This window comes from Vulpes vulpes, chromosome 14 (assembly GCF_048418805.1).
Source record: "Vulpes vulpes isolate BD-2025 chromosome 14, VulVul3, whole genome shotgun sequence".
Taxonomy (NCBI): Eukaryota; Metazoa; Chordata; class Mammalia; order Carnivora; family Canidae; genus Vulpes; species Vulpes vulpes.
Genome location: NC_132793.1, coordinates 30,354,920 through 30,365,185, shown reverse-complemented (window position 1 = coordinate 30,365,185; position 10,266 = coordinate 30,354,920). Strand labels below are relative to the sequence as shown.

Below are 10,266 nucleotides of genomic sequence, written 5' to 3'. Positions count from 1 at the left end.
GAAAGTCTTGAGGGCTTTTGTGCCATACATGGTGTTAAGTAAGAGAATTCTAGGTGCAATGTGGAAGCTGGAAGACCAGTAGGAAGAGAATGAGGCATACAGAAGAAATAAAATAGAAAATCACATATGAAGTTACATATCTAAGATGGGACATAAGATGGAAATTCATAGGCAGCAAGATGGATGCACCTTGAGACACCAACGCTCTCTCAAATCTGTAATTATACTGGGATGCCTGGATAGCTCAGTCAATTAAGCTCAGATTTTTGATTTCGGCTCAGGTCATGACCTCAGGGCTAAGATCGGGCCAGAGGGGCTCCACATTCCGACGGTAGTCTGCTAAAAATTCTCTCCTTCTGCCCCTCCCTCCACTCACTTGCCAGGGCTCTCTCTCTAAAATAAATAAATCTTTTATTAAAAATCTGTAAGTACACTAAATCCACCAATGACGTCAGATTAGAGGAACTGTCTGATTCTCTCCACTTGAGAGAAGAGGAAAATCTGTGATCCAAAGAGGTGATGCCTGGCTCAAGACCACAGAAATCACTCACAGAATGAACCAGCTCCTTCACCCCAGTTTCCATGCCTGGGCCCTCATGAACCCCAAGGTTTTCTGAGCCAATTACCATGCATTTAATGGGGGATTTTAAACCCACCAAGTCCTTTGCTCGGAAAACAACCCCCAACTTTGCCAGCAACAAGTGTTTATCCTGACCCCAATCTCAGCTCTCCTCAGTCCCAATGTTCGTTCCACTTTGGGGGTAAAAAAGTAGGCTAGGGGAGAAAAAAAAAATCGATTTAGGAGTCACCGAAGTTCTCACCAGATGCACGAGGGGGCGAAAGAGAGCCAACGGACGGGCTGCCATCCTTTCCTGGCTCCCAACCCCCGGAGGAAGTGGAATGCAGAGCGGATCGGAGGCCCAGCTCTGGGCTGGTTTGCGTATGCAGGGGCCGAGGGGAGGGGGTCCCAGGAGTACGGCAACTGCTCGCCTGGCCCTCCTATCCACGGTGGGAAGGCCCTCTGTCCCCCCCACCGGTAGGCCGAGCGTGGCTGGGGCCGGAGTCCAGCCTCAGCACCGGGACTCACCTGGGCAAGGGGGCGGGGCCTAAGCGACTCAGTCAGCCATTGGCTGCGGGCTATGGGGTGGGGACGCAGAGCCGACGGAGCCCGGAGCTGGATTTGGGCAAATTCTCCAGGGAAGAAGGCAGCCGTGACCCAGCGGCCTGCACCGAGCACAGCAGCTGCGGGCGATGCACCAGCTTGTAAAGGAATCTGGGGTGGTACCAATAAGTGGCCTCTTTAGTCCCCTTTCCAGTTTACTCCTGTCCCCTGCCAGCCTCTCTCGCTCTTTCCAGGGTAGGAACTGGGGAGCCTATCCTCATGCGGACCCAGACACCGGGAGAGAATTTTCATAGCAGCTGGACAAAGTCTGTGGGACTCTAATGGGTCCTGAGACCAGGCCTCCTGCACGGATCCTCTTGCCAAGCCCAGGGGAATCTCTCTTGCACAACATTTGCTGGTCTCCTATTTCCTGCCTGACTACAGAAGGATTAGGTCATACTTTTAGCTTTTGACCTATTTCTTTTTCTCCAGAGGACCAGACTAACTTTTTCCTTTTTATAGCTTTGTAAAAAAAATATAATAATAAGTTTTTTAAGAAGAGTCCCATCCTCACTACTTTATCACTTAAACCAAAAGGGGTTTGTGGCTTTTAACTAAAAGAATGCTTGTAACAGCAGGAATACCTCACACCAGCTAAAATATCATTCCTCCTACCCCACCCCTAGTGGCTTTGGGAGCCAGCTAAGCACCATAAAGTTTGAGAAAATAAATGTCTGCATTCTGAATCTCCTGCCTGTGATTGAGGAAACCCCCACTCACTGGGTCAGCACAGAAATTACGTGAGATTTTTTTCACTCCCATTTCCAAAATTAGCGGCTTTGGATGTTTCCACCTAGGTCTTTGAGTCCATAGCAAATGATGCAAGGAAGGAAGAACTATAGAGGATTCACACTGGTGGTGGTGTTGGCAGCAATGTGCAGGGGTTAGGGGCATCATAGGTGGTTAGTGGTGGCCATGGTGTCTCTCCCCCACTCACCCCCCAGATGCTCCAGCATTGTGGTTTTGATGGTAGTGCTGGCTGTTCAGCCCTCACCCCTTGTCCCTGTGTCATCTCTGGGTCTAGTTGTCCAGGGGTCCTGTGAGGTCATCAATACCCTTTGATTAGACTCCTTTTCTGCTTTAGTCACTCAGCCTTTTTCCGCTGCTTGCAACTCTGACCTGACTGATACAGGGTCTTTGAAGGGTTGGGCAAGGAAAGGTGATAGGATCTTGATTTGATCTGACTTGCACTTTGAAGAAATCCAAGCACAAGAGAGGGCAAATGGGAGTAAACCAGTTAGAGCAACATTTAGGGCTCCTTGGGCTCAGGCAGTGGCAGTGGGAAAAGTTGAATGGAGCTTTAAAGGTGAAATCAAATGGCCTTGGTGATGTAGTGGCTCAACCTGTGTGGATCCCCAGAAACCACTTCATTGCACCAACTCAAAGACCCCCAGGTGGCTGGTGGATCTGGGGAGCTGGGAACTGACCTGGGACCTCTGTTTTGCCTCCTGTGAATAAAGATACCCCAGAACACAGTGAAAAAGGACAGCTTATTGGGCAAAACTTCATCAACTGACATAATTTTCACATCTTCATTTTGCATCTTTGGTTGGCAGAGGCATCTAGGCCTGATGGACACATAATTATCCTCTGTCTATTCTGAACTATTCTAATGGGAGGGAGGAGAAGAGGAAGTGAAGACTTTTCCCAAGACCTAGGCAGAACCTGCCCCATGTCTTCTTTCCAGGGTGGGGGAGTGGTTAGGGAGAGGCTATAGATAAAGCAGGTAGACTTGAATGCATGAAGACCTCACACTTCAACCTAGTTATCTGGGATGCCTATCCTTTCTGGCATAAAAAAAAAAATCTATCTTCCCACGCACCTCTTCATCCCCACCCCACCTACCTCAGGTGTCCCCACCGTGGAGGCAGCTCATCCTGGGCTTTCTGTCAAACAATGTCAGAACATGTTGGGGGATGGATAAATCCATCATTGATCCAGAATATGGGGGCTCAGGACCTCTCTGTCTACTTTATCTGCCGGGAGGTAAGGGCCAGCACCAGCTACAGACACAGGGAAAGGATGCCTGAGGGATCTTCTAGGGAAGCCTTGCTGAGAGGCACAGAGCCTTGGGGAGAGAAGGGGGAGCAATGGGAACTGGCAAGACCCTGCCACACTCACCAGTTCAAAGTGTGTGCTCATCTGACTCTCATGAGGCTCTATGCTTACAATTCTGGGCAGGCACTTGCAGAAGCAGGGGACTTCTGGGGGCTCCCTCATTGATAGAATCTATAGTCTGGCAAAGACCATGCCGAGAGGAGGAGGCAAAAGGGTGAAGGTCAGGCCAGACGAAGAGGGGCTGAGGAAGGTCATTGCATGACTTGATACTCTTGGAATCTGTCCTGATCATACAGAAGTGGACTTGGACAGTAATGAGGGCTGGGGAACTGGCGGTATCTCCAAGGATGCTAAAGGGAGACATGGCTCAAGTCCTCCACTGAGGTCTTCCGTGATGAAGATGCTGCAGAAAGGAGGGCAGAGCAGAAGAGCTGGTGAGCCCTCATTCCTGTTCCCATCTAAGAACTGGAAAGACCCATCCTTGGGATGTGTGGTTGCCTCCTGAGCCTGGGAAGACAGTTTATCAGAGAGCTGGAAGGGGCTGAGGCTGGCCACCAGGGGGCAGCTGTGAGCCCCACAGTCTTGCCAACCTGCACAGCTCCTCCCCAGGGAAAGCAAGCCAGGCCCTGGCTGGCTGAGACCTTGCTTTAAAATTCCAGCCAGGGCGCCTGGGTGGCTCAGTGGGTTAAGCGTCCGCCTTAGCTCAGGGCACGATCTCGGCATCCTGGGACTGAGCTCTGCGCTGGGCTCCCTGCTCAGCGGGTGTCTGCTTTCTCTCTCCCTTTGCCCCTCCCCCCACACTTGTGCTCTCTCTCGAATAAATAAAATCGTAAAAAAAAAAAAAAAAAAAAAAACAGCCAGTACTCCACTGACCCCATGAGGTATCCCCAGGTTGGGAGGAGTGAGATGCCCTCCAAGAAACCTTTGTCCCAATAGGCAGACCCCTAACTAACCCAACCAAGTTTCAGCACTAAAAATGAAAACCAATGCTATAATAATGTGGCCTTGGTTATCCCTGACCTCAGACTGCCCCTCTAAACCCAATGCAGTCCCTCATTTATTCATGAGCCCTTTCGCGAAGATGATGCCAAAAGCAAAGAAAGAAGCCCCTGCCCCTCCCAAAGCCAAAGCTAAAGCAAAGGCTTTGAAGGCCAAGAAAGCAGCACTGAAAGGCATCCATAGCCACATCAGAAAAGAAGATCCACCTGCCTTCTGACAGCCCAAGATACTGTCTCCAAAGTCAGCCCAAATATCTTAGAAAAAGCGCCCCCAGGAGAAACAAGCTTGACCACTATGCCATCTTCAAGTTCCCCCTGACCACTGAGTCAGCCATGAAGAAAGAAGACAACAGCACACTTGTGTTCATCGTGGTTGTCAAGGCCAACAAGCACCAGATCAAACAGGCTGTGAAGAAGCTCTGTGACTTGATGTGGCCAAGGTCAACACCCTGATCAGGCTGGAAGGGGAGAAGATGAATGTTCAACTCGCTCTTGACTGTGATGCTTTGGATGTTGCCAACAAAGTTGGGATCATCTAAACTGAGTCCAACTGCCTAAATCAAAATATAAATTGTTTTCACCATAAATAAATAAATAAAAATAAAATCACAATAGGGTGCATTCTTTGACCAGCAATGAGAAGAGGGATTTTGTAGCACGAAATGCTTACATTAGAAAAGAGAAACAAGAAAAAGAAAAGGGGAAAAAAATCCAGTAGAAAGAAGGAAATAATAAAGACAAGAGCAGATATCAATAAAATTGAAAGCAAGAAAATCTGAGTGATAAAAGCAATAAATCAAAATGTTGCTTCCTTAAAAATAATTGATAGATAAACCACTAGCAAGACAGACAAAAGAAGAAAGAAGGAAAAGACAAACTACCAATATTTGGGAAGGAACGTGTGCTGTCATTATGGACTCTGAAGACATTGAAAGAATAATAAAAAAAACACCATGAACTCTACACAGAGAAAATTGACAACTGAGATAAAATGGGCCATATTCTCAAAAACCACAAGCTATCACAATTCCCCTTCCCAATATGAAATGGATAATTTAAGCAGACCTTTAACTAGTAAGAACATTGAATTCATAATTTTATTTTTTAGTGAATTTTTTGTTATGTGAATTATATCTCAATTTTATTTTTTAAAAGATTTTATTTATTTATTCATGAGAGACAGAGAGAGAGAGAAGCAGAGACACAGGCAAAAGGAGAAGCAGGCCCCATGCAGGGATCCCAATGCAGGACTTGATCCTGGGACTCCAGGATCACGTCCTGGGCCAAAAGCAGGCATTAAACTGCTGAGCCACCCAGGCATCCCGAATTCATCATTTTAAAACTCCTCCCCCAAAAAAGAACTATCTGGACCCAGATGATTTCACTGGAGAATTCTATCCAATGTTTAAAGAAGAAGCAACATCAATTCTAGACAATCTTTTCCAGAAAGTAGAAAAGGAACATTTCCCAATTCATTTTGTGGATTCAGTATTACCCTAATATCAAAAATAAGCAAAGACAGGACAAAAAAAGAAAACTATAGACCAATATCCTTCATGAATATAGGTGCTAATGTCCTTAACTAAATATTAAGACAGATATTTAATTTTTAAATTTAATATTTAAACAGAATGTAAAACATATTTTAAAAGACATATATATGTATATCATGACCAGGTGGGGCTTAATCCAGGTAGAAAGCTTGCTTTGGTTCTTGAAAATCAATGTAATTCACCATATTACCAATAAGAAAAATGATATCAGGGCACCTGGGTGGCACAGTCAATTGAGCATCAGGCTCTTGGTTTCAGCTCAGGTCATGATCTCACAGTCATGGGATCGGGTCCCACATCAGGCTCTGTGTTCAGCGAGGAGTCTGCTTGAGATTCTCTCCCTCTCCCTTTGCCTCTCCCACTCATGCTCTCTCCCTCTCTGAAATAAATAATTTTTTTTAAAAATCATTTTTATGTTTTTTTAAGATTTTGTTTATTTATGAGAGACAGAGAGAGAGAGGCAGAGAGACAGGCAGAGAGAGAAGTAGGCTGCCCACTGGGAGCCTGATGTGGGACTCAATTCTAGGACTTCAGGATCAGGACCTGAGCCAAAGGCAGACACTCAACCACTGAGCCCCACAGGCATCCCTAAAAATCCTTTAAAAAAAAAAGAAGGAAAATATCAATTGATGCAGAAAGGTGTTTGACAAAACCCAACATCTGTTCATAATAAAAACTCTCAGGGGCACATGGGTGACTCAGTCGGTTAAGCATCCCACCTGGCTCACATCATGATCTCAGGGTTCTTTTTTTTTTAAGATTTTTTATTTATTTATTCATGAGAGACCCAGAGAGAAAGACAGAGACATAAGCAGAGAGAGGAGCAGGCTCCATGCAGGGAGCTCAATGTGGGACTTGATCCTGGGACTCCAAGATCATGCCCTGAGCTGAAGGCGGCACTAAACCACTGAGCCACCTGGGCTGCCTTGATCTCAGGGTTCTTGAATTAAGTCCCACAGGGGCTCTATGCTCACTCAGCAGGGAATCTGCTTGAGATTCTCTCTCTCCCTTCGTCCCTCCTCCCACTCACTCATTGTCTCTCTTTCTATCAAATAAACAAATCTTAAAAAAAAAAAAAAAACTCTCAGAAAACTGCGAATAGAGAGAAATTTCCCCAACTTGACAAAGCATATCTACAGAAAGGTACCACTAATACCACAATTAATGGTGACTGATTGCTCTTCCACTATGAAGAGGGACAAGGCAAGGATGTCCGCTCTCACCAGTGCCATCCAACATAGTACTGGAAGAATTAAACCATGCAAAAAGGCAAGCAAAATAAATAAATAAAACATACAGATTGAAAAGAAAGAAGTAAAAGTCCTCTGTTTGCAGATTACTTGATCACCTATCTAGAAAATCCAAAGGGATTTACCAAAAACAAACAAACAAAACACCCCCCCCCCAAAAAAAAAAAAAAACTTCTGGAAGTAATAAGTGAGCTCAGCAAAGTCGTAGCATACAAGACCAACATAAAAAAATCAATTGTATTTTTTTCTATCTCCATGCACTCAGAAAATGTATTGGAAAAACAACACCAGCAGGGGTCTGGTGGGAGTCCTCACGGCAGGCTGGCAAAGAATATACAGAGTGGAAGAGGCAAAAGAGTGAGGGTTAGGCCAGACCAAGGGGGCCTAGTAGGGAGGTAATTCCATGACCTGATACTCTTGGAACCTATCCTGAAGATACAAAAATGTCTTTAGAGAGCAAGTGAGCTTGTGAACTGGGTTTTTTGGGTATGACACTGAAAGCACAGGCAACAAAAGCGAAAATAAACAGTGTGACTACATAAAACTAAAAAACTTCTGCACACCAAAGGAATCAATCAGAATGAAAAGACAACCTAGAAAATGGGAGAAAATATTCACAAACCTATATCTGACCTATCCAAATAGTGGTTAATATCCAAAATATATAAGGAACTCATGCAACTCAATAGCAAAAACAAAAACAAATAACCTGATTTAAAAATCAGGCAAAAGGCCTGGAGAGTAAAGGGATATTTTCCCAAATAAGTCATGCAAATGGCCAACAGATACATGAAAAGATACTTAACATTGCTAATTATTGGGAAAATGCAAATCAAAATCACAATGAGAGATCATCTCACTTCTTTCAGTATGGCAATTATCAAAAACACATGAACTAACAAGTGTTGGCCAGGGTGTGGAGAAAAGGGAACCCTTCTGCAGTGTCAGTAGAAATGTAAATTGGTATAGCCACTATGGAAAATAGTATGGAGGTTCCTCAAAAAGTTAAAAATAGAACCACTGTATGACCTGGAAATCTCCTTTCTGGGTACATATCCAAAGAAAGTGAAATCAATATCCCAAAGAGATATGTGCACTCCTGTGCTCGTTGCAGCATTGCCTACGATAGCCAAGATATAGAAACAACCTAAGTGTCTATCTACAGATGAATGGATAAAGAAAATGTGGTATAGGGGAGGCTGGGTGGCTCAGTCCATTAAGTGACCAACTCTTAATTTTGGCTCAGGTCATGATCTCATGGTCCTTGGATCGAGCCCCACGTCTGGCTCCACTTTCAGCAGGGAGTCTAGTTGAGGATTCTCTCTCCCTCCTTCTCCTTCTTCCCCTCTCCTGCTTGTGCACTCTCTTTGTCTCTCTCCCTAAAATAAATAAATAAATCTTTTTTTTTAATGTCGTATTTATATACAATGAAATATTATTGGACATCTTGTCATTCACAACATGGTAAACCTAGGGGACTTTATGCTACGTGAAATAAGCCACACACAGAAAGACAAATACTGTTCAGTCTTACTTACGTGTGGAGTCCAAAAAAGTCTAACTCGTAGAACCAGAGAATAGAATGGTGTTTACCAAAAACTGGGGAAGGGGGTCAGGGGCAATACTGGGAAATGTTGCTCAAAGGGTACAAACTTTCAATTTTAAGATAAATAAGTTCTCTAAAAAAAAAAAATTAAAAAAAAAAAGATAAATAAGTTCTGGAGATCTAATTTATAGCATGATGATTATAGTAATATTATATTGTATACTATATGCTAAGCTTTGCACAGTGGCAGTATCCTAGCCAAAGAGGTTTATCCAAGGTGGGATTACTGCTAGTTGAAAACTGTATATTATATGTTAAAAGAGTAGATTATACATGGTCTACCACACACAAACCCAGTAACTATGTGAGGTGATGGATGTGTTAACTAACTTGATTGTGGTAATCATTTCACATGTATTAAAACATCATGTTGTACACCTTTAAAAGGAATTATACAATCTAAACACCTATAATTTTTATGTGTTAATTATACCTCAATAAAACTGGAAAAAAGGCAATACAATTTACAGTTGGTATAATTTATTTGTTTATAATAAATGAGACATTTACATGTAAATTTAAGAAATCATGTATAGAACTTGTATACTTAAAACTACAATACTAGATTAAAGAGATTTTTTTAGATTTTATTTTTTAAGTTATCTCTACACTCAATCTTGGGCTTGAACTTACAACCCCAAGATCAAGAATTACGTGCTTTACTGACTGAACCAGCCAGCAGCCCCAGAAATTTTTAAAATCTAAATAAATGGAGAGAGATCATATTTCCATGGATTGTATTCACTACAGTAAAAAAGTCAATTCTTCCCAAACTGATACGCAAGTTCAATATAATTCCTATCAAGATCTTTTATATAGACAAGATTATTCTCATATTTGTATGGAAAGGAACTAAGACTTTGAAAAGTAATAATATGGTGGGAAGAGTTAATTCTATTCGATGATAAAGCCTAATATATAGCTATAATCATCGAGACAGTATATTATTGGTGGAGAGATATACACATAGATCAATGAAACAGAATAGATAATGCAGAAATAGCCCCACACAAGCACAGCCAACCTATCTTTTTTCTTTTAAGATTTAATTTTATTTATTTATTTGTTTGTCTGTTTGTTTTAGAGATAGAGAGCAGAGGAGCAGAGGGAAAGAGACAAGCAGATTCTAAGCTGAGCTCAGAGCCCAATGCAGGGCTCAATCCCAGACCCTGAGATCAAGACCTGAGCTGAAATCAAGAGTTGGTTGGTTAACGACTTAGCCACCAAGGCACCTCTAGCCAACTGATCTTTGATGAAAGTAGAAAAGCAATCAAGTAGAGAAATTTTCAAAAAATGGTGGTAGAATAATTGGATATCCATGGGCAAAAATATGAACCTAGTCCTAAACCTCACACCTTATACAAAAGAGTTCCTCAAAATGGATCACAGAGTTAAATGTAGAACTATAAAACTTTTAGAGGAGAAAACCATCAGGATCTAGGGCTGGTGATCTAAGAGTTTCTAGATATGACACCAAAATCTTAATTCATAAAATCAATAAGCTGGATATCATCAAAACTAACAACTTTTGCTTCGCAGAAGATACTGTTAAAAGGATGAAAATACAAGCTACACTGTGATAGAAAATATTTGCAGACCACATATCTAACAGAGAATGCAAATCAGTATATATAAGGAA

The 10,266-nt window shown here is 42.8% G+C and overlaps 2 pseudogenes; both read left to right on the top strand.

Annotated features, from left to right (window-relative positions):
• Positions 1 to 4,301: 4,301 nt before the first annotated feature.
• On the top strand, positions 4,302 to 4,757 carry LOC112930018 (large ribosomal subunit protein uL23 pseudogene; annotated as a pseudogene).
• A 4,042-nt stretch (positions 4,758 to 8,799) lies between these two features.
• On the top strand, positions 8,800 to 8,882 carry LOC112930118 (U4 spliceosomal RNA; annotated as a pseudogene).
• The last annotated feature ends 1,384 nt before the right edge of the window (positions 8,883 to 10,266 follow it).